The sequence below is a fragment of the Orcinus orca genome, chromosome 10 (genome assembly GCF_937001465.1).
Source record: "Orcinus orca chromosome 10, mOrcOrc1.1, whole genome shotgun sequence".
NCBI lineage: Eukaryota > Metazoa > Chordata > Mammalia > Artiodactyla > Delphinidae > Orcinus > Orcinus orca.
Window position 1 is genome coordinate 99,646,139 of NC_064568.1, and position 25,678 is coordinate 99,671,816.

General features: G+C 40.5%; 1 long non-coding RNA gene across 2 annotated transcripts in view; it reads left to right on the forward strand.

Moving 5' to 3' along the window:
• LOC125965550 (uncharacterized) overlaps nt 1–17,240 on the forward strand; it is a 169,014-nt gene extending 151,774 nt beyond the window's left edge. For both annotated transcript variants that reach the window (XR_007479575.1, XR_007479576.1), the window contains one exon: nt 17,090–17,240. This is a non-coding gene — a long non-coding RNA (uncharacterized LOC125965550). The remainder of the gene's footprint in view (nt 1–17,089) is intronic.
• The last annotated feature ends 8,438 nt before the right edge of the window (nt 17,241–25,678 follow it).

Below are 25,678 nucleotides of genomic sequence, written 5' to 3' on the forward strand. Positions count from 1 at the left end.
ACACTTTCAATATGTCCTGCCACTCCCTTCTGGCTTGCAGAGTTTCTGCTGAAAGATCAGCTGTTAACCTTATGGGGATTCCCTTGTGTGTTATTTGTTGTTTTTCCCTTGCTGCTTTTAATATGTTTTCTTTGTATTTAATTTTTGACAGTTGGATTAATATGTGTCTTGGCGTATTTCTCCTTGGATTTATCCTGTATGGGACTCTCTGTGCTTCCTGGACTTGACTATTTCCTTTCCCATATTAGGGAAGTTTTCAACTATAATCTCTTCAAATATTTTCTCAGTCCCTTTCTTTTTTCTTCTTCTTCTGGAACCCCTATAATTCGAATGTTGGTACGTTTAATGTTGTCCCAGAGGTCTCTGAGACTGTCCTCAGTTCTTTTCATTCTTTTTTCTTTATTCTGCTCTGCAGTAGTTATTTCCACTATTTTATCTTCCAGGTCACTTATCCGTTCTTCTGCCTCAGTTATTCTGCTATTGATCCCATCTAGAGTACTTTTAATTTCATTTATTGTGTTGTTCATCATTGCTTGTTTCATCTTTAGTTCTTCTAGGTCCTTGTTAACTGATTCTTGCATTTTGTCCATTCTATCTCCAAGATTTCGGATCAACCTTACTATCATTATTCTGAATTCTTTTTCCGGTAGACTGCCTATTTCCTCTTCATTTGTTAGGTCTGGTGGGTTTTTATCTTGCTCCTTCATCTGCGGTGTGTTTTTCTGTCTTTTCATTTTTCTTATCTTACTGTGTTTGTGGTCTCCTTTTTTGCAGGCTGAAGGTTCGTAGTTCCTGTTGTTTTTTGTGTCTGTCCCCAGTGGCTAAGGTTGGTTCAGTGGGTTGTGTAGGCTTCCTGGTGGAGGGGACTAGTGCCTGTGTTCTGGTGGATGAGGCTGGATCTTGTCTTTCTGGTGGGCAGGTCCACGTCTTGTGGTGTGTTTTGGGGTGTCTGTAGACTTATTATGATTTTGGGCAGCCTCTCTGCTAATGGGTGGGGTTGTGTTCCTGTCTTGCTAGTTGTTTGGCATAGGATGTCCAGCACTGTAGCTTGCTGGTCGTTGAGTGAAGCTGGGTGCTGGCGTTGAGATGGAGATCTCTCGGAGATTTTTGCTGATTGATATTATGCGCAGCTGGGAGGCCTCTTGTGGATCAGTGTCCTGAAGTTGGCTCTCCCACCTCAGAGGCACAGCACTGACTCCTGGCTGCAGCACCAAGAGCCTTTCATCCACAGGGCTCCTTAATTTGGGATGATTCGTTGTCTATTCAGGTATTCCACAGATGCAGGGTATATCAAGTTGATTGTGGAGCTTTAATCCGCTGCTTCTGAGGCTGCTGGGAGAGATTTCCCTTTCTCTTCTTTGTTCTCACAGTTCCCAGGGGCTCAGCTTTGGATTTAGCCCCGCCTGTGCGTGTAGGTCGCCGGAGGGCGTCTGTTCTTTGCTCAGACAGGACGGGGTTAAAGGAGCCGCTGATTCGGAGGCTCTGGCTCACTCAGGCCCGGGGGTAGGGAGGGTCACGGAGTGTGGGGCGGGCCTGCGGCGGCAGAGGCCGGTGAGACGTTGCAGCCTGAGGCGCGCCTGTGCGTTCTCCCGGGGGAGCCGTCCCTGGATCCCGGGACCCTGGCAGTGGCGGGCTGCACAGGCTCCCCGGAAGGGCGTGTGGCTAGTGACCTGTGTTCGCACACAGGCCTCCCGGTGGCGGCAGCAGCAGCCCTAGCGTCTCATGTCTGTCTCTGGGCTCCGCACTTTTAGCCGCGGCTCGCGCCCGTCCCTGGAGCTCTCTCAAGCAGCGTTCTTAATCCCCTCTCCTCGTGCACCAGGAAACAAAGAGGGACGTAAAAGTCTCTTGCCTCTTCGGCAGGTCCAGACTTCTCCCCGGACTCCCTCCCGGCCAGCCGCGTGCACTAACGCCCCGCAGGCTGTGTTTACGCCGCCAACCTCAGTCCTCTCCCGGCGCTCCGACAGAAGCCGGAGCCTCAGCTCCCAGCCCCGCCCGGCCCGGCGGGCGAGCAGACAAGCCTCTCGGCTGGCGAGTTCCGGTCGGCCCGATCCTCTGCGCTGGAATCTGTCCGCTTTGCCCTCCGCACCCCTGTTGCTGTGCTCTCCTCCGCGGCTCCCAAGCTCCCCCACTCCGCCTCCCGAAGTCTCCACCCGCGAAGGGGCTTCCTAGTGTGTGGACACTTTTCCTCCTTCACAGCTCTCTCCCGCTGGTGCAGAACCCGTCCCTATCCTTTTGTCTCTGTTTAGTTTTTTCTTTTGCCCTACCCAGGTACGTGGGGGGTTTCTTGCCTTTTGGGAGGTCTGAGGTCTTCTGCCAGCGTTCAGTAGATGCTCTGTAGGAGTTGTTCCACGCGTAGATGTATTTCTGGTGGTGTTTTATACATTTAACATATTATTTTGAGAAAGGCTTCAAGGGCCTCATCAGACTACCTAAGGGGGTCATGCATAAAATTGATTAAAGTCCCCAACTTAGGTCCCTCTATGAGGGTACATACCTCATACAGTGATTGTGGGGATTAGTAAGCTAATATATATCTAGTAGTCTGAATAGTTGCTTAAGACCTACCTAGCTCCTTACAACAATTGATATTATTCTTCTTATCATCTCAAGGAAAAATAAAGTCCTGAGGTACCCAGTGCTACTCTTTGAAAGACATAAATATTGACAAAAATTCTCCATCTTCCTTAGAAATAAAACTTAAAAGTTCTTTGATACGATGGCAGTCAGCTGATATGTGAAAATACTTAAATGATGACCAGGGATGGTTTTCCATGCATCTTTGAAAAAGAAATCAGCTTCTTAATCAATTTGCTCTAAACAAACCCTTAAGATTGCACCTACTAGTGACAAAGCCTGTCAGACAAAGCCAAGTAATTAAAAAAAAAAAAAAATGTACATGCAATCATGAAAAGTAAGCATGCAATTTTTTTAATTTACCTATTGTTTTTCTAAAATCAAGTTAAGCTCTGTTTTTTTTTTTCACTCATCTTTGTTGTCATAGCTGAGAAATTTAGCATTGAGCCTAAAATGTTTCGCATGATGAATTATTAAAAACCTTTAGCTGTCGGACAACCTTCTTGTGGTAGAAGGGTGTTTTGTTTTGTTTTGTGCCTTAAAAAAAAAAATGACCCCGTGTTTTGCTGTGAGGGGAGACAGCTGATGAAAAATAGCCCAGAATTATTGTGAAACAATTGTCTGTAGTGTAATCAAGTCTGTTTCTGCCCTGCAACTACTCCAGGATATAATGATACATGTATCATTAAGCAGCTGCTCTGGATGCCCGAGAGAACTGGTAGAAATTTGTACCTATTGTTTTCCTTTCTCCAGCCTCTTTCCCCTGCATTACCCATATTCTCTCATCTCCCTCGTGCTTTTTGGAATATGACTGCAAAAATTTTGTGAAATACAATCATGTACCCTCACACATATAAATTTATGAATACACACACACACACACAGATATGGAGACATTCTTCCCTTTTCAAAAAACAGCAATACAATAAAACATTGCATTCTTCAGGGAACTTTTTGTAATTATGAAATGCATAAAGTAAGATTTTTAGGATGGTGATTTTTAACACAGGAAGCAGAGGTCAAGGGCGAGGGTATGACTAATGTTTTGTTAGAACAAGGTTTTAAAATAAAGCAATTATTTTTTGAATGGCTGCTAAATTTTATGTAGCAGAAGGGCTCAAGTTTGATCTCTCTACACTGGACTCTCTTTGTGTGTGTGTGTGTGTGTGTGTGTGTGTGTGTGTGATCAGGCAACTTTAAATGGGGTTCAAACTAGCATTCTTAGCACCACAGTCCTCCAACCCAGAGTCAGACAGAGTAGGACAGATTTGCCAACACCCATCCTCATGAAAGTATAAAATAACATCATTGGGTTTACAAGTGTCCACATTTATTTTTCATTTTCTGCAATGGTTCCTCTAATACCAAGCATTGCAAAAGGAAGCAACATGGGAAGAAGGACATAAAACAATTCCATTTGTAATAGATTCCCCTTTAATTGGACATAGCATAAAATTTATACATCACAAGATTTTCCATTGAATGCTTTATATTTGCTTATATTTTCAGTGTCCTGATAGGTCCTGGATTAATCAGGTATATTGCATGTAACTAACATACATCTAAAATATTTTATTCATTGTGCCATAACCTTAATATAAGCATTTAAATATATAAGCAACTAAAAGCAGACATTTTAGCTTAGTGGATTAACGATGTGACGTGTTTTTAATAACAACATTAAGATGACCCTGCCAGTGGACAGCAGTCAATGTGATCCTTGTACGTGAATATATTGGGGGAAAATTAGAATTCTCCTGGGGAAGATTTACCTCGTGTCCTTTATATTTGTGTTTTGTATCTACAGCAAAATCACACCTATTATGTATCTACGAGTGCCTTTTTGCTTCTAGAAATATAGAAGCAAAATATATGTCTAAACTAATACAATTTGTCTTTCAACCTTTTAAATGGTAGCCCATTTAAACAAGGCATTTAGAACTCTGCAGTAATACACACTGGAGACGATATGGGAAATAAGCACGCTTTTCAGTGATTTGTACCCTACCTGGTGATTTTCAAACCTCTAGGTGGACAAATGGAAATCTTCCCCAAATGTAATTTAATTTTAATGCAGAATTCAATGTAGAGGGTAAAGAAGAAGCAGTGTTTTTCAGTGACAGCCAGGTGAACTACAATTACATCCTCACTTAGGGTCTCATTTAAGAGAGGGCGTTAGAACATGTTCACACATTCAAGTTTCAAAAATTATGACAAGAAATACTATTACACTATTATTATTTTAAAAATAATGATATTCAGTAATAAGAAATTATGAGGCCATTAACCCAACCAAATAAAGTAAATATTTAGACTTTTAATACACATGAGTGAGAAAATCAGCTTTAATGCTTTTGGAAAGTAGAGTGGTGAAGCATAAGGGACATTCTTTAAATTGCAGTATGAAGACCAGAAAAGGAGGGGAGAGAGATCGGAATGGAAAATGCTACCGAAAATGTCTCTCTTCCAAAGGCATACTGCTCATGGCCAAAGGAAGGTATCTGTCTTTGGAGGAGATTCAGCGTACCCTTCCATCACCCTCCATTTATTCCAGAGAGCAAATAAGCCCCCAGTTCTGGTCAGCCATGCTCGGAACTTGATGTTCAGAGCGCCAGACTGCTCTAAGTAGCTAACTCTCTTTGCTGCCATTTCTCTTGTGGAGCGCTGATGGTTTCTCATATGTATACCTTCCCTGACTCACATTCAAGGAAGCACTAAACACCCTCCAAGAGCAGGAGGAAAAGAGATGCTGAGGTACCACCCACTGATTTTTTTAAGTAAGTCTCTTTCCTTCTTATTTCAAAGTGTATCATCTCGTTATCAGAACTCATTATCACTTGCTTTGAAATGTGCATGGGTATCTAGGTCTCTGAGAAAACCTAAACGTGCTGTATAATTAGAAGGCTTAAGAATACTACCATATGTGAAGTAAGTCACTAGTGAACTTAGACCATAGGATATATAGTACCTATAGTTGTCATACCTCAATATTTTTTGGAAGTCAGGTCTTCCAATAAAACTGTTATACAAAGTTGAAACTTCAGGAAAAGTCTGTACCTTAGCTGAACTGTGCCAAACGGATGGTTTAAGGATCGAGTTTCATAGACATTTTAGGAGAATCAAGCCCCAAATTTGTGGCAAAACTTGATTCATCTGGAGAGTCAAGGGGCTCATCATATCTCAGTATATTTATTGATGTAGAGAAGGCTTTGATACATGTGACTCAAATATCATAAATTATAAAAAAGATGAGGGGAGAAGAATCAATCTCCCAATATCCTCACTGATGGTGTTTGGCCATCATGTCCAACACATAGAAGAGAGTACAGTGCAGAGAATGACCTCACCCATGAGCCCTCACCACATTAGTAGTTTAGTATTATAACTGAATTCAAGTATTTACTACAACAATAAATTTTGAGAGAAAGAAAAATAGCAAAGTGTACTAGTTGAAATGTATCCATGTATTTTCTAAAATTATTGAATAGTAGCAGAAATGGACTATGTGCCCTGAACCTACCCTGATCCAATCCTCTCTTTCATTCACCCAAAATCTAGGGCCAAAGTATAAAAGTGAAATAATTAAGGGCAGGCTTTAATGGCCTCTTTCTTCCCGCAAGCCTACTGAAAGAAGGGGGAGCCCTGTGTCAAATTAGCTAGAATGCCATTCAGATGTTAGTAGAAAGATCTTAATGCTAAGATACATGAACATTCACTTTTGTGGTCTGTGGGAGTGGAAAAACAAACACCAAATAAGTCCTGGTATTTGGACCACAGCAGTGGGGGACATTTAGAAAATTCTCCCAAGAAGGCAGTTTGGCAAAGACCAAAGAGCTCAAAGAAGCTATAGCCTGGGAACCTGGTATACTTGCGGCAGAAATCACCATCAGAAAGACTTTGCTCTCATCGTGGAATTCATTGCACGTGGTCCCGAACGAAAAGCTGTATCTGTAGACAGATGGTACATTTCAGAGAAATTACATCTGCTACAGCTATGCAAGAGTTTCAATCTAACCCACCTAAGAAATCATGAATTTTAGTATTTTTTCACACAATCGATAAAAATTGTAGGAAGTGGAACTTGGGACTGCATATTAATCTTGCATCCAGCTCCTTGCTAGCTTTCAACAGCCCCTATTCATCTTGTTGAACTTACAGGAGTGATTTGTTTCATCTGTACCCTCCATGTACAGCTAAATATAAAATCAACTTCTATTTAACCAAGCGGACTAACAGCATGAGGCCTGGATCAGGATAGCCTGCGACCTTGGTGTAACATTGCGAATGCCCGCGTCGTGTCAGCGCTGCAGCCCAACCATTAGAATGTTGCTTAATAATGAACCCTGATTGATAGGTTGACTAATAGGAATTTTCCATCTTAAATTGCTGACAGATCTGGCTCTGGTTTCTTTTCCAAATGCTATAACAAATATTCTGCCTTGTGCCGAAGTGCTTCAATTACTTAATCCACTTATTGGAAATCGAGTTAAAATTATCCATTAGGCAAATGACTCATTCTTATTCAGCTAAATGAGGAGTGTAAATGGACTTCACCTTTTACAATAAGTGAAGGCTGCCATGGTACGTGTTGTACAAGTCTTCATCCATCCTGCTGTTACTGCCTTCAATAATGGAGCTTAGACCCTTGGCAAGTATGAAAATAGGTTGATGCCTCCCTCAAAGGGTCTATTTAACTTGAAATGGATATTATTTGCTACTTTCAACCCTGGAGCAGCCATGGAGAGGAAGAGTAGGTCACAACCATTGTCACCTCTCCAAAAACCATCTGGGCTTTTTAAATCCACCGTGTCTCTCATAGCCTCCATGGCATAATCACCCACTTTCACATGCAAACTCATGCACAGAGAGTTAAAAATCTCAAAGTCAGCTCTTGACCCTCAACTCACACACCAAAAACCTGTGGGAGTTTCTGTAGGTGTTTAGATTTAATATGCTATATTTAAAAGAAAGACAGGGTCGAGGGAGAATTAGTTGAGTAGGCTCTTTATACAGAAAATAATATGATAAAAGCAGTACTTGATAAAAATGGCAAATTTGACCCTCTTCGGCTGGTTTTCCTAAAGAAGAGAAAATACCAGAAGCAAGGAGGTCATCTTGACAGCGATCTAGATGTCCCTTCTTGAGAGGAATACTCATCATTTCATCTCTTCTGCTCACGTCATTCCGTACTGAGTGACTGCCATGGACAGTGAAAGAACTCATTAGTGAATAGCTGCTTTCATGGGTGCTTAGAGCCCAGCAGGGGAGCTAGAACGTAAGTCAGCAAAGGGAGAAAACAAATAAAAATGATGATAGGAGGCTCCAGAGGAAATAAACATGACGGTATGACAGAGGAAGCATCTAAGGAGATGCCAGTGAACTGAGTCCCAAAGGCAGAGAATGGCAAGAGGTGGAAAAAGAATTTTCCAAGCAGTGGAAAGAGCCGAGTCAGGAAAATAACTGTTGTGTTCCAGCAACAGTAGGGAAATTCACAGGGATGGCACAGAGCAAGGAGAAGGGTGGTCAAGAATGAAGTTTGGAGAAATAAGGCGAGATCTTGTAGACCTAACAGCAGTGGAAGGCTATTGGATGGGTTTGAGCAGAGGACTCCTGTGACCTCCCTTGTGCCAGAAAAGGATTCTTCTGGCTGCTGTGTAGAGAAGCCCAAAGAGGAAAGCAGAGCGGCAGTCCAGACAAGATATGGAATAAGCATATGGCAGAAAACTTCAGCAGCTCAAGCCAGAGCAAGACTTCAGAGGTCTAGAGAAGTGGGGCGAGGGGTGAATATAGTAAGAGTTCAGGGCTGCAGCAACTCTGGGCAATGCTAATGGGTTGTCAGAAATTCCCTAAGGTCGAACAGCCAGGGAGGCAGGGAGATGAGCTACGAGCTGTCCATGGGAGAAGATTCATGGGCCATACACACTACGGAAGCTGATGCTCCACGCACATGAAAAACAAGCATTTAATATTTTACAGCACTTTCCAATTTACGTACGTATGGCCTCCTTGAATCCTCACAACAGCTCTTCCGAGTAGATATGATGGTCATGCTTGCTTATAGGTGAAAAAAATAACTGATTTAACAAAGTATGTTGTCCAAGACGGTGAAAGGAGTAGCCCAACTATACCACCATGGAAAGGTAGCTGTGTCCTATTTCTCTTGCTAGATCATCGAGGACCGGAGACATGTCTTATTCCTGTAGATAAGATAGACTTACTGCCTTTAATACAATACAATACAATACAATATGTTACCGACCAGTAGTTGTTGGTGATGGACTGAAATGAGTATAGTCCTTGATGGTTTAATGAGGGGATTGAATTGCAGTAACTCCTTTCCACTCTCTGGAAAGTCCAGCAGTTCTCAAAGTGCTGTCCCCAGACTAGCAGCAGAAGCATCGCCTGGGAACTTGCTAGAAATGCAAGTTCTCGGGTCCTAGCCCAAACCTACTGAATCAGAAGCTCTGGGTGTGAGAACCAGCAATATGGGTTTTAACCAGCCCTTCAGGGGATTCTGACACTGGCTCCCATTTGAGAACCATTGTTCAAGTCCAGTATTATTTCTCTTGACAAAGAGAAGGGAGAGATAAGAGTGTCGGGAGTTGAAAAATGAATGGAAACTAGCAGGCTAGAAATGCAGAGATATCAGCACACAGGGATACTATCTTTTTTGAATATATAAAAAATAAGAGAAAAGAAAGCCCTTCGGGAGGAGAGAGGAGCCCCTTCTTAGTGCCTCCGTGGACCTAGGTGGTCTTCAGGTCCTGTCGGCAGCATTTGTGATTAGGCAACATGCAAATGTCTTGACCACACTGGTTGCCTCGTGGAACAGGCATCAGCAACCTTTAAAAGAAAAAAGAAAGGAAGCAAGATAAAAGCTCCTGTAGCCAGATTTGTCCTATGTGGTCCTGCTGCTCCCATCCTTGACAAGGGTTGCATACTTGGCTTGAACCTTGAACTAGACCAATCAAGTTCTATCTCCCAGAGCATAAGGTTGGACTGGAGGCAAAGAAATAGTAGGTGGTCTTTCTGCTCCCTTGAACTAAGAGACCTAGTAAACTTGGTACCACAGCAGCGACATGAATGCTGTGTGCAGATGCATTCAAGAAAACAGCTCCCTCGTGGAGGGAGCAAAAAGAGCCCAACACACATTTAGAAATCAGAGGTGTTGGCAGTTGTGTTGTTCCTGTAACATCCCTGTTTCTGGTTCCACCTCCTATCCTTGGATTCTGTGAGCTCTTCCTGTAGAGTTCCAACAAATTCTCCATTTTCGCTTGTTAGAATAGTTTTCTACTCCTTAATGCCAAAGGATTCCTGTTACCTGGGGGCCAAATACCTAAAGTTTTACACCCACATCAACATGTATTTTAAAAGTCATCATATTGAAGCCTGCCTTGGTGAAGAAGAGGGAGACCCATGTCACTTTGCCAAACAGAAAGGAAGAGTCCTGACACCTTTGTCTCAGCACCTACCTTTATGTTCAGTTTTACATCACTCCTAAAAACAATAGTTGTAAAAAAATTTTTTTAATTAAAAAAAAAGAAGAAAAAATAGATTCTAGTAACTTTTCTCCATCTCTTTTTCACGTGAGAGTTGAAAACGGCCTAAGCTAATAATAAAGCTTCCAAATTTCCATTTCTTCAGCAGAGCTTGAATGCACCTGGAGCTCTCTTTCAAGTTAATAGGAGCCCTAAATGTAAGCTGGCTACACAAAGCGGCACAGAAACCTGGCACCCCATCACAAGTGTTCTCCGTATGCGAGCCCTTGGAAGGTGTGGTAGAGCAAGGATAAGGTGTTAATGCTTCATGTTCAATTTCCTTCTTCAGTAGACTCAAACTGTACCCATATGGTCTCATAAAAGGCTTAATTCACATTTCTCTGAAATTGCAAAGGCAGGATCCTTAATTATCTGACATATGGAAAAACCTGTATAAAACCAAAGCAAATTGTATTTTAGAAGTGAGGATAATGGATTAGGAAGGTCGAGATTAGCATTTTTTAACTGAACACTTATTTAGGAAAATGTATCCTGATGGTTTCTTTTTCTAAAAATCTTACAAGAGCCCTTGATGCTTTTCTGCTTCTAGAATCCTGACACATTTGTCACGCATACAGCCACCTACTCGTGTATACTGGTCCCATCAACAATAGCTTTCCTTTTCGTTGAACTGCAAAGTTTCCTTGTGGGTAGAATTCTAACTTCACATTCAAAAGCAGGTGGATCACTCAAAATTGGAAACATTCCATAAACTTTAAAATGCATCCCTACAAGTATCACTATAGTTATCCTTTATTCAATATATTTCATGATATCTGTATTAAACATCCATCGTCTACCAAGTATAGAGCTCATGGATCACTTTACGACCAAAGAGGAGATGAAGAAAAATGAAAGATGCTTAGGAGTGTAAAAATGAGCTGTGGCAGCACAGAGGGGCAGCAGTGCAAGAACCCGTTCATGGGACTTAAAGTGAGGAAGAGTTTGTGTATTTTCATTACCGAATCCCTGTTAACCTTTGAGACTCTGGCTGCATTCAAGTGGCTGAGCGTCCACGGATGCCTCAGGAACTCATGCACGCTGGTCCGCTTAACAGTGTTTGGTTCATCGTTTCGGTTGGGTCAATATTCTCAAGAAAACAAATGTCAAAGGATAGAAAATATCCTATTTGGTAATTAGGATAGTATTTATTTTAAATGGGTGGGTAACAGTAAATCTTTTAAGTAGAAGAAATGAAATGAGCAGACATCATATCACTATTCTGAAAAAAAGTCAAACAACTTTTTCATTAGTGACCATAGAAATTAGTATAGTGTATGCGTGTGTGTGTGCGTGTGTGTGTGTGTGAGAGAGAGAGAGAGAGAGAGAGAGAGAGAGAGAGAGGGAGGGAGAGATGGACATAAGAGGCCGGTTAAACAAATCACCCCAAACAGCCTGTGTCAAGTGTTCAATGTCTCAAGCCTCCTATTCTGAGACTTAATGAGCAGACAGGAGGGGAGGTTTGTGTAGAGTGGTCAAGGGAACAGCGATGGCAACAGTGGAGTGGACCAAAGGTCCCCTGGGCCAATGTGTGTAGTTCTGGCAGTCAAGTGAGAGAGCTTCGTTTTCAAGGCTACGTCTGTGCATTTTGTGCAGAGCAGGAGAGGAGAGTGCAGGGGAGCAGTCTATGCAGCTACAGGATAAACAAGGCACTATTTCTGGGAGCATTGATATTCCCCAAAGATTTGGAGATTTCTACTGTGACCCACTTAGCCTGATTCAGGTAAAATTTGAGACTTAAAGACATTGAACACTTGACACAGGTTCTTCGGGGTGATTTGTTTAACCGGCTACCCACCTCCATACACACACACACACACACACACGCACATGCGCATATGCTCACATGCACAATACTAGTCTAATTTCTGTAGCCACTAAGGAAAAAGTTGTTTCTTTGTTTTTCTTGCAGAATAATGGCATAATCAATGGGATATCTTGAGAATATTAATCTGACTACTCAGCAGTAAGATTAATGAAAGGTGAATGAGACTAGAAACAGAGAATGTGTAGGAAAATTTTCAGTAGTCTAGATATGAGATGAAACAGACATCTATGTGAAAGGTGCTTATAGCAAAGGAATATCCACAGGACTTGGATTTAGATACCAAGGGAGAGGCAGAAGGACGTTGAAAGGAGTTCTGGGATTGGGGGCTTTGTTGCTTAAACTTTGCTCCACTCTTGGAAGTCTGCCATGTTCCCAAATTTGCTTGCAAAACTGTATTCCATTTCTGTTCCACTTCTTTTAGCTGTTGGACTTGTGCTCAGGGATCTGCCTAGAAAAGTTGCATATGCTTTGTTCACTGAGATAAATCTTTAAAGGTTGTCATGAAAGATCAGAACTTTGTTTCCAAGTCTGAGGAACAGATCTTCCCGAACCTCCGTAGATTTCATGCCTTCCTCTTCCAGCATCCTTGGTTCAAAGAGCAAGAATTGAGCTGTTTTGTTTTGTTTCTCACTATGACATGAGAAGCTATTGGAGCACTAAAAGGAAACATCATTAAGGCTCTTTGTGACCCAGATTATGAGATTTTAGATCACTCAGATGCCCAGAGACTCTGAGAAAAAGCCTCAGCTCTGGACTGTTGAAGCTTTCCAGCAGTGTGCAGCAATTTTACTTTCCCTAAAACTTCCAAAGGTGAAACTTACCCTGTGCTATTCAAGTTGTCTTTGAGGGTGTAAATTCTATGCATAACACAAGTTAAAAATGCAGCTCCCAGTAATAAATGAAGTAACAAGGTCGAAAGAGAGAAGAAAATGGGAGGAGATGGGGATAACCTGAGAGAAGATAAGCTCATATTCCCACACGTTAATTTAGTAAGTTTTCTTTTGTAGTTGGAGGTCGCTAAACCTTCCATACCTGCAACATTTTCTTCCTATCAACAGATTTAGCATTGGTCTCTTGAAGTGTTTTCCACAGAGTGGCAGGAAGCCACTTAATCCAAAGGCATGGTGAGCTATTCCAACATGAGACAGCTATTTGGGCTTCTTGGTGAAGAATGGGTGATATAATTAGGATCCACTTCTAGTTACTGGCACACCAGGCCAGGAGCAGAGGGCACTTTTCCGAGTGGGGAGAGGAAAAGCCAAAGGCAACTATTAGAAGAGACTATTATACAATTTTGAGCTAACGTATGGAATCAATAGCCAACACGAGCAGCTGTGCTCGGCTGTGGAAAAGCCTGAAATAAGGTAGTTGCATTGTAACCAATAAAACGAATTATTGACTAAAAGAGAAAGCGTGTGTGTGGAGAGAGGGGGCTCCAAAGCAGGATTAAGGGATGCATTTACCCTCAAGGAATAGAGGACCAGGAAACAAACTGGGTCATGGTTTTCTTCTTGATTGACAGTAGAAACGTAGGAGAGCCAGCATTGGAGAAAAGGTCTGGAACCAGGGTGATGTGGTTAATTTCAGACTTCCGGCTCACTGGCAGCGCAGAAAACTCCCCCGCCCGAAATCAGAACGAAGCAGAGGCTTTGCTAAGACATCACGAAATATCCCAAAGTTATGCATGATGGGGAAAGAAAATCCAAAATAAGAGGAAGGACTTATATTATCTAAAAACAGAGTCATCTGTTTCCTATGAACTCAGATTTGACCACTGACACATTTCACTACTGACAAAGAGAAAAATACTGTTATGGATGTTGCCAAAATAGAACATTAGTTTTGTGTGTTTTATTTATTCACGTGAACATTCGTTTGGGAATCAGGTAGCTTTCATGTATAGTCTGATCCCAAAAAGCTTACTCAAGTCCTCCATGTTGCCATCTGGAAAACAGAATTAAAATACCTGTAAATAACCGGGCAAATTTACTAGGGCAGCAAATACAAATATAGGAGGCTTTGTAAAGTATTATAAATTTCGTAGACGGGAACTAAATACACGTTTCAAATATCAAGTGTGTTATTTCTAGGAATAATGATGCATGTATATACCAGTCTTCGATTTTTTTTAAAAAAATAGTGTTTTTTTTCTTTATTAGAGTGTTAAATAACTTTTTAAAAAATAGTGTTTTTTTCCTTGAGTGTTCAGAATAATTTGCATTATTTCATGGTAAACCCCACTCCTGTCTTAGCTGATGGACAAATCATTTGCATGACTCATGACTGCTCAGTGGGCTAAGCTGTGACTTAATAGTTATTTTCTGTGCCTTTTGAGCAAGGCTCATGGCCATGCCAAGCCAAGAACTCTCCCTCCAATGAGAACAGTATTTTTTTTTTTAACCAAATGGGGTACTTTCCTCGCTCAAACAAGCAGAAAGCTCTGCACCTGTGTTTAAAAACTCCATAAAAACTCAGAAGTTGTCATTACACTCCTGAGTAAGAGAATATTGCCCATGTATCAGGGCATCCCCGATCCTCTCCATCAATTTTCTGTTGGTTTCTTGCCTGAAGCCATCAATGAGGAATGTCATAAGCCCGAAAAATACTCAACACCAGAGCATCGGTAAACAGGTTGTTAAAAAATAATTGAAACTCCCATTTCCACTGCCCATTCAGCAACTTTGCTTGCACATAATTACTCTTCATTGTGCCCCTCTGAGGCATAGACAAGGAGCCGCACAATTTTATAGGCAATTAAAACATGGCCATCGAATCATAAGTTACTTAGCGTTAAAGGCATGAGTAGTCCAGGTCGTAGAAGGATTGTAATCGACAACTTCAAATTGTGATTCTTGTCCTGGAAATACACTGTGCCTAGCTCTTCAGGGCCCCTGTGAGATGCTCAATACTTTTCACCTTTACTGTTAGAGCAACGGATGCATTTGCTAGGTCGAACAGTATTCGATCCCTTATTATGGCAAAACATCTGTGTGCTCTGGTGCCCATGAGGAGAATGTCCTGAGAATAAGGCCCATCTAAAGAGTTCTGGCCTGGGAGTTTGGAACAAAACAGCCCAAGGAAAGGATTATAACACCCCAACAAGAGGACCAGGTCATATTACTTATCTCTGTCTTTGCTATGAAAATAGCTTATTATTACTTGAACAAGAGATGTGGGGGGAAGGCTTAAGCTTTAGTAACTATTTACTCTGTGGGTCATTTTGCATTGAGTTTATAAAACTCCTAAATGCTGTATATTCCCCTGTCCAACTTCACGCCGTTTTCTGTGGGTCCTCAGTTCATTTTGGACTGTCAGAGAAGAACAATTATCGTAAAAAATAATTTACAGCTACATAAACACCTAGTTCTATAGACTGAATATTTTTGTACCCCCTCAAATTCATGTGTTGAAACTTAACCTCCTATCTAATGGTATTAGGAGGGAGGGTCTTTGGGAGGCGATTAGGTCATGAGGGTGGAGCCCTCATGAATGGGATTAGTGATCTTATAAAAGGATCTCCAGAGAGACCCTGTGCCCCTTCTGCCCTGTGATGACACAGGGAAAAGACTGCTGTCTCTGAACCAGAAAGGGGGCCCTCACCAGACACTGAAACTGCCAGTGCCTGGACCATGGACTTCCCAGCCTCCAGAATTGTGAGAAATAAATTTCTTTCATTTATAAACCACCCAATTTCTGGTTTTCTGTGACAGCAGCCTGAATGGACTGGGACAGCTAGTACAGCATTATGCATACAATAAGATTTCATTCATTCATTCATATCAGTTGAGATCATGGAGGGGCCACCAGATGACAGGCTGTGTGCTGGAACAAAAGAACAAGAAGTATAGACACCATCTTTGCCTTTAAGGAGTTTAGAGTCAAGTTGGGCTTGATCAGTGTCTGAGATGACCCTGACTATATCATATTTGATTGATTTGTCTTGTTTTGTGTTTTTCATCCCATAGCACAGTTTCTGAGTGAGATGCCTTTTGAATATATCCTTTAAGCAGTTAACATAAAATACTAGGTTTTGGTGGGGAGGTGGTTTACTTGTTTTTTGAAGAGTAGACTTTGAACGCTTGATAAATATCTCAACTAATACATTTTCTGTAAGTGCCTTTGATGCCCAAAGGGATTGGGAATGGTTAACTCGACTGCCATGAGTCTGTGTCTCCTGAAAGTCTTCTCAGCACATTCCGTACCTCTTGGCTGCACTCACTTTCTAGAGGATTCCTCGCTGGTTTTCCTACTTAGATTCCAAATCTCCTGAAGTCAGAAACTCATTTGTTGATTTAACAAATATTTACGTGAGTACTTCCTCTGTGTCCTGTGCTGTGCTCAGTTTGGGGGACATAGAAATGGGCAAGACAGCACTCTACAAGAAGAAGTTCCCGATTTATAATTTTCTGCAGTTTTTGTAATGTTAGCACAGATTAGCATTTAATAACCCTCAATAAACTGAGTTGCAGTTAAGGAAAAACCTTTGTAATTCCAGACTCGTGATAAAGACGGTGGGGGGGGTGGGGAGCAGGGGAGATAGTGAGACTTCTAAGGGAAAAAGTGATCTAGAAAATCTTCAGCAACTGATAAACAACAACAAAAAAAGGATTTTGTTTCTAACTCTTGCCAGTCTTGGGGTTCTAAGATCAAAGAGTTATCCTGTTTGAAGCCTGTATGTTATACTTTCCTAATGCTGTTAAAAAACATAATAAAAGGGGAAAGCCCTATATTTTAAGAATAATATGTTTTTAAAGATTTTAACTGTTCTCAGTGAAAACTGGATGCATCCTAATGATAAAGTGTCATCGTTTTACTGAGTATTAAAGCATCTTGTGAACATACATAAAAGTAAATAAGTTCCATCTAAAACTATATTTAAAAAATGAAAAGAGAAACTAGGCTGAACGTCTTTTTAAGGGTACACCTTATGTGCTTACCTGTCTTTTTTCACTTATCGATTTAGCAATGAAAGTATCTCTAAGGAGATAAAAATTGCTTATTTCAAAGTACAGTTTTGTGTATTTTAAAAGTTTACATGTAAAGATAGTACAACTGTTCTATATAGATTAGAAGGATGTCGTAAAAACACAAGGACATTGAAATGACATCAATAATTTCTTTGCTGTTTGTTCTACTTTTATTTCAACAGCAACAAGAATAAACCATGAGAGCTGATCATTGTGGACCTTCCTAATCCCAGGCAACTGGGAAAGTCATTATAGAAAGATTATCATAACTTACTCCACACTATTCTTGAATTGGAACTTTTTAAATGTATTCAGTCCTCTTAAATGTGTTATATTGGGGTCCCTCTCTGTGTGGTTTCTGTTACAGAACTAAATATATCTTAAGCTCTGTGAAAGATCACCCAGGGACTATGGAAATGGATTACACTAGTGATCACAAGACACATATGTACCAATTTTTTCCTTCAGCAAATGGGTGCACATGAAGTGATGGGAATAAAAACATGAATCAGAGCTGGTTGCTTATCTAAAAAGCTCAAAAATTAGTGGGCAACTAGTGTGTAAATCGATAATTACTATGCAAGATGTTAATCCACATGGGAGGTCTACAAATAAAGAGTCTCATTGTATAATATTGGATGTTAAAGACTATTCTTTTTTTTAATTTAAATTGTTACAAAGCCTGGTAATTACTAATTTAATTTTAAAAACTTGATTGTTTGGGGGCTTCCCTGGTGGCGCAGTGGTTGAGAGTCCGCCTGCCAATGCAGGGGATACGGGTTCGTGCCCCGGTCTGAGAAGATCCCACAGGCCGCGGAGTGGCTGGGCCCGTGAGCCATGGCCGCTGAGCCTGCGCGTCCGGGGCCTGTGCTCCGCAACGGGAGACGCCACAACAGTAAGAGGCCCGCGTACCTCAAACCAAACAAACGAGCAAAAAAAACACAACTTGATTGTTTTGAAAGAGGCAATTTATTTGAGGATAGAGAATTTTCAATGATGTGTCATCCTAATTGGATTTTCCTCTTGTATAATAGTATGCTAGGTGTTTTGTTCATACAAAACAATATGTATTTAAGAGATACATGTATTATCTTGAGAAACTTTATTTTACCTCATTTAATTAATTAATTTAATTTTATCATTGGCCAAACTATTATAGACTAAGACTCTGAATATTTATAGAATTTCACTTAATGCATTCAGCATTTATTGAGCACTTACTATGTACATGTCTCTATGTTTAAAGCTGTGACAGATACATTGATACAAAAAAAGGGGACATTCTCTCTGTCTTTAAGAATTATTTTAACTGTAAGAAGAAATAAGACATATTCACAGGCTTACACTTAAAGGTGAGTGATTGAACTTGCACATTTAATCTTGCTCCCTCATGAAAACTCACTAAAATTATAGTCAAGGAATTATTTTTTGAAAGGACAGGAAGAATAGGAGGGAACCAAGAGGGGAAAAAATGGAAGCTGGAAAGCAGATGATGAGGTGATGAGTAATTTGACTTAGCTGAATCTTAAGCCAGCAAAGAGGAAAGCCAAGTACTAATAACATTTACAACACAGAATATCCAAATGTTTCATGGGGTTTTGGTATCAAGTACCTCTGAAAATGAGGGTAGAGATTGTTCTAAAATAAGAAGAAATGACTCAGTGCTGCTTACAGAGCAATTCCAGCCCCAAATACTACTCTCCTGCCAAATTTTTGTTAGAATTCTCTACCCCTCTCAGCACAGCAGAACAAATTCTTCTCCCTGAAAGCTATTGTTAATGCTGCCAGAAAGATTCAAAAAAACAAACAAAACAAACAAACAAAAATATATATATACACATATGGCAAGTAGGAAACCAGAACAGAATACTATTTAAAAGGGACAACAAGGAAAAAAATTTTTAAAGAGCCCCACAAATTTTACATGTCCATACAAAATTAGTCAAAATAAAAAAATCCAATAAAAGAGTTATAAGATAGTTAATTTCTACAAAGTATAAAAGAAAGACAAAAGGTGGAAAAATAGGAGAATAAAAGGTAAGAATATTAGAGAACCAGCTCAGGAAATCCAATAACTCAAAAACTAAAGCTTCCAAATATATAGAACAGAAAAAAATGGAAGGAGAAAATTATCAGCATAGCAATTAAATAATGTTTTCCAGAAGTGAATGGCACAAAGTTTCTAGTTAAAAAAGTTTACAAGGGCTCCAAGACAAAGAATATAAAAGAACAAACAATTGGTGGATTGCCATGAAATTGTGGTAGTAATGGGGTAAAACAAAATACCAAAAACTTCCCGGGAGGAAAAAATAAAGTCACCCAGAAAAGGTTCAGAAATCAGAATAGCCTTGCAATTGTCTTGATGGCAATATAGAAACTAGAAAACAACAAAACACCACACTTTCAAAACTCTGAAGCAGAATAGTTTCCAACCTAGAATTCTATACCCAGGAAAACTATCCATCATGTGTAGGGCAAATAAAAGTTAGTTTCATGCATGGAAGCTCAATAACTTACTTGGCATGCCCCCTTTCCAAAGAAACTACTAGAGCTTGTAATCTACCCAAACAGAGCAACTAAATCAAGAAAGAGGGGCAGCATGGTGGATGGGTCATAACATGAGATGGGAATTAGACAGTTTGCTCCCTGCTAAATTACAAACTTGGGCAAATTGCTTTATGTCTATAAACCTAGGTTTCCATTTCTGTGAAACAAAGATAATAATAAATAACACAATGTGATCTTCATGAGGATAAAGCAAGATAATAGACAGTGCTCCTTACTCCTTAATTAAGTTGATATTTTCTTAATATTGATGATGTTAGCCCACCTCTATTTCGTTTCATAAACTTCTCTTTTTTAAGGTCCTTTGATGATTATTAATTTATCAGGAAAATTCCTCTAGTAAGCATTATACCCATTTATGCCTCAAAATCTGGTTTCAAATTGAAATTGTATCTCAACTTATTATGCAGATAGCATTCAAAGATGCACATATATATATATATATATATATATATATATATGGGAATCTCTTGAAAGTATATTTCTTTTTTTTTTTTTTTTTTTATTGCGGTACGCAGGCCTCTCACTGTTGTGGCCTCTCCCGTTGCGGAGCACAGGCTCCGGACGCGCAGGCTCAGCGGCCATGGCTCACAGGCCCAGCCGCTCCGTGGCATGTGGGATCCTCCCGGACCGGGGCACGAACCCATGTCCCCTGCATTGGCAGGCGGACTCTCAACCACTGCGCCACCAGGGAAGCCTGAAAGTATGCTTCTTTAATTAGGAGAGTCATTTATGTTTTAAAAATATTATAGATGAAATTTTATATTTTAACCAGTGTTGTTTTATTTTTGCTATAGTGTTCCAGATTCTTCTTGTTTTCAAGGACAAAGTTCCCAATCCATATTGCACAGCAAGCACTCCTACCAGCTTAATTTTTTTTCAATGTCTCTTATTTACTGAAAATATTATGAAACAACATCGTGCTCAGAGCTGAATACATGTCTCCGTTACCCTTCCTTCCTTATTAATTTTTTTTCTGGAGCCTACTTTGATATGGGAAATGAAAATTTAATAAAAAGTATGCAAAAGCCAATTGGTTTTTCAAGGAAATTTAATCTGTATGTTCTGATTCATTTCCATTTAAATCATCAAACTGTTACTTTATGGGAACCATTTGAAACCTAAGGAGACTCCTGTGCCATTTAAGCTTTATTTTATTTTTATTAGAAAGTGCACCCTCTTTTGCCTAATATAAATTTGCCCTGAAGTTTGGGATAACCCTCATTCTGCTGCCCAAATGAGTTCTAAACTGGGGATGGCGTGCCTGTTCCTTCCTCATGTGATTCCAGACCCCAGTTTGCAATTCAAGATGGTACGAATTTCCCTTGATGAGCAGCTTCATCTCACTTGATGAGTGAAGGCCTCTTTCAAACATAGGAAGTAGCTAATAGTGAACTCCTTCTTTTGTCTTTGTTTTGCCAGATGCTTGAACACGGACACATCTTTCATTCTCTGATGAGACACTCAGTGTCACTCACTCCCTCTCAGGAGGTTGGAGCACAGTTGCTGGTGCAGGGAGGGACTCAGGCGTTCCTTAGGACACCAGCAGGGATGCTTAGCTACTGAGAATGCTGCAGAACTCTCATGTCTAACCAGATACACCTTCCTCTGGTCCTCAGGGTCCTGGTTTTAGAAGACCCCACTACTCTGCTTCTTACTGCTCTACCATCCCAGGGGCTCAGGAAGAGGGACTGGTTTCTCCAAAGTTATTTGCAAATAAAGCAAAATTCAGAATCACATGCACTCCTGTAGACCAACAGATTCTACCTTTAGATGTGGGAACAATCGAAACACTGAACCATAGGGATTAGAGCATAGAGCTGCAAAGGGTTCCTTGGCTTCAACTCTAACTAGAATCATTTCTCCTCACTGCCTCAGTTTGCCTCTTAGTAAAAAGCCTTCTTATTCTTTTTGTCTCATTTTAAATGCTTCTATTATATCTTTAAAATAATAGTAGTACTATTTTTATGCTGCTTAATGATTCCTTTTAAAACAAACTCCTATATTTATTATTACCCTGTTCTTTAGGAGAATCTGAAGAACTGTGTGTTTCCAATATAAGCTGGCCTAGTCAGCTTATTATACCCATTGAATATCTCCAAGTTACACTTTTTTTTTTTTTTTTTTTGCGGGACGCGGGCCTCTCACTGTTGTGGCCTCTCCCGTTGCGGAGCACAGGCTCCAGACGCGCAGGCTCAGCTGCCATGGCTCGCGGGCCCAGCCGCTCCACGGCATGTGGGATCTTCCCGGACCGGGGCACGAACCCGTGTCCCCTGCATCGGCAGGCAGACTCTCAACCACCGCGCCACCAGGGAAGCCCCTACACTTTTTAATATGTGACACACAGTGATAAATGAGGAATTCCAAATATCCTCTGCATCACCAAATTTTTCTAATATATTCAGTTCAGTGTTACAGTCAGTATATTTTATTATGTGCTAATTCTTTGACAATTGGAAACCACAGAGGCTCCATGTAGTAATTCTCGTATTAAATAGAAATTGGGATTAGGTAAGTCATTCTGTTTTTCTATTACTATTATTACTGTGCTGCCTTAACAACAACAGCAATAATGATGGCGATGCTAACATTTGTGAAATACTTTACATCTCCAAGGACCTATGCTGAGGTGTTCTCACACGTCGGTCACAACACGCTGTGATGGTTACTATTTTTAAATTTTCTTTCACAGAAGACAAAAACAAGTCCTGCAGTAGTTAAGCAATCCAACAGTTTAAATTACTGTTCGGCAAATATTTTCAACACCTGCCTGTAATGGACAGAATATATTTCCTCTGCACATTGAAGTTGAACTTGGTCCCAGAACTTGCTTTGCATCAGGGAAAGCTAGGTGTGGAATGTGCTGTCACAGGGGACCTTGTTGTCCTCTTGGGTATCTGCCATTGCAAAAGGGCAGAACTCAAACCCAGGCATGTGTCTGTATATCTTGCACACTTACTATACACTGTTGAGGCAGTGCATTCACAGCACTTTACATACGACAACCCCATTATAGAGATGAGGAAACTGAGGCTTAGTAGGTTAAATAACTCACCAGTTTATATAGCTATTAAGGGTGGAGCTGGCCTTTGTCCCTGAGAGTCTGGCTTCAGAGTACACCCATTAACCACTATGTTGCTGCCCTTAGCTTGTTTTCTCAATAAACAAAAAGTCCTATGTAAGAAAACTAAGAGTTACTTTAAAAACAGGATCAGAGTATAATGAGTTCAAACCTGAATCTGATCCTTTTTAGATGGAAGTCAGTCTGAACCTCAACCGTCTCATCAGTAAAATGGTGATAGTACACAGCACTGAGGGAGGTTTAGAAAAATAATTGAGATTAGGCAAAAAAAAAAAAAAAATGTCCAGCACTTACAAAATAGCTTAACTGTTAATATTGTATCAGTGTAATTTACTAGAGTAAAATCCTAGTGCAGAGTGCCCTGCTAATCCAGAGACTTGATTATGCGACAGGGCAAATTCTCCTCCTTCCCAAATGAAGGACAGAGATATCATTTTGTGCCCTAGTCTGAGATATACAAGGGGGCTTAAGTCTGTTAGGAACCATTGAGAAATCCGACTGTGAACTTCCATTCTTTCTTTGACTGAGTCGGCTCCCTTGGCCGTGTTATCTGTGCTTTCAGCAACGCATTAAAGACCAGCCAGTGCATCTGAAAGTTCCTTGACTCAATCAATGGGCTTGTTGCCATGGCAGGCTAACACGAGGTGCCATTGATGATGACTTGATTTCCTCTCGCATCTGAAGTGGAAAAGGGAGAAGACAGACTAAATGAAATCCCATCCATCTTAATGAAATACAATTATATTCTCCTTATTAATCATTTAAGAATCAATATGTCTCTTCTTGGTGAACCTCACCAGAATTTGTCATTCCACGCCGGGCCTCAATACATCTTGTCTTGTAGTGATTTTTATAAGTTCAGTCACCTGTGTCCCAGGGTAAATAACAGTGTTTTGTGTACTGCAGGGAGAGGGCAGGAGCTGCAATGACAGGGTGGATCACAGAAATCCCCTCTGAATCTTAAGCATCCAGCCGAATATTGCCTCCGCGTGCATAATGTAAAAACGTACCTTGCTTTATTTTTAAATAGCGTGAAGGGAAATAGATTACCTTAGAAAAGGGCTTATTCTAGTACCATCAAGTGGGAAAAACTCTTGGGTAGTCTTACCTATTGAATGCTATCATCCTGCATAGGTTTATCAACATATTATATGTGTATAGGTGCATATATAGATAGATAGAGAGATAGAGAGAAATGAGAAAGGATTCTTAGAATACAATTTACGGTCTGTCTCACTCTTCATGTAATGCATCAATTTAGCATTTTACTTTACAATATTCACCTGTAAAAAATTGCTATTGTTTCTGTCTTCGGAATATGAATTGTGAAGCTAGCATTGAACTTCATGCGTTCTGTAGCTACCTGACAGCTCTTGTTTAATTAATGAGAACCAAGAAAAAGAGAAGTGGAAAAAAATACATAAAGAGAAAGAAGCGAAGACAGGAATTCAGGCCAGCACAAGAGAGAAACAAGTGAAGAGAGATAGACTGTTAGAAAGATTAAATTGGTTTCACGAGTGAGACATAAGTGGTTCTATCTCACCAGGAGATTTTTCTTCTTCATGCTTATTTCAAGTGTTCCTGAACCTTCCTTAATGAGGAATTGTATAATCTGAATGCTTTGCAGAAAAGCTGGGCAGTGTCTGGGTTTATATGTATGTGAACAGGTTAATAGGGCTTGGATAGCTTTCACAGTTAGGTCCCTACTATCTACAGATCTAGTTTTATCTACATCTTTATCTTTATAGCAATATAATGGTCTTAACAGGACTAAATTCCTTTTTTATGATAAAAAAAAACTACAGTAAAATAATCTCTTCTGTTTTCAAACTTGGAGTTTTCCATGAAAAAGAAAGATCTGAAAATGAGCACCTCACGAAGAAGCGTCCTTCTGTATAGCTGAGCGGTTCCTCAGAATGGCCCTCCTTGACCAAGTAAATGCAGCCGCTGAAGCGTGAGGCCAGTGCACCCGAAGTCTATAAACTTCCAGGTCAGTGATTTCAAAAAGTAGCTGAAAAACCCAAAAGGATTGGTGCTGTTGGTTTAGTTATAGCCTTGGCTCTAACAGGTGACTTTTATAGGTTCCATACTGGTGACTCAGAGGCTCTGTGAAATGCTTGTCCCCGCTTCTCTGCCAATAGTCTCTGTTCCAATAGCATCAAAACTGGACGCACACCGGCCCTAAGCTGGACACCCCAAATCGGTCTGGTCAAGTAACTAAATTATATGATTGGTCCAGTAGTGTCCAGATCAAGGGTGAAATCCGAGAAATACGTGAAGAAAACAACACAATGCCTTCGACCTTCCAACCACCTGCTGTACCACATTCCCCCTTTCCTACAAATCTGAGGGTTTCCATCCTTCCCTGGTTTTCCTGACTACAGCTCCTAGCCTCGAAAATTCTCCTCTTCCACAGCTCTCTCTCAAGTCCACGCTTATAATAGGAAATCCAGAGTCACTTAGGTGGGTATGAAGAACAAATTTCATTTGCGCAAAAGAAAGGAAATGCACGAAAGAAGAAAAGGTTTTGGGAGCGGCACCTAAAATCTGTGCTCCTGTCTGTATTTTTAATGGATCCCTCACTCTCCTCCCGGAAGCTTTCATGGGTTCCTTCGAACAAAAAAGATACTAAAAACCCAAGTTCACCACAGCCTTCCTGTGGACAGTCTAGAGACATCTTTACAGAAGAGACTTGGAAGAACTTACAGAGGGAGACAGAATTGTCTTTGGGTTTAGGGATCCCAAGAACACAACTGGAATAACCCTGGATTCCAGTAGAGCTTATAGTGAATCCTTGCAGGTACAGACAGTTGAATAAAACCCTGTTAGTAGAGAGTGAAATGCAAAGTTATCAATAAATAAAATGCTATTCTTACAAAATATGTATTTATTTATTTATTTTAATTGAAGTGTAGTTGCTGTACCATATTATATAAGTTACAGGTGTATAATATAGTGACTCACAATTTTTGAAGGTTATACTCCATGTATAGTTATTACAACATATCGGCTATATTCCCCATGTTGTACAATATATCCTTACAGCTTATTTTATACCTCAGAGTTTGTACCTCTTTCCTCCCCTACCCCTTTATGACCCCTCCCTACTGCCCTCCCCACACTG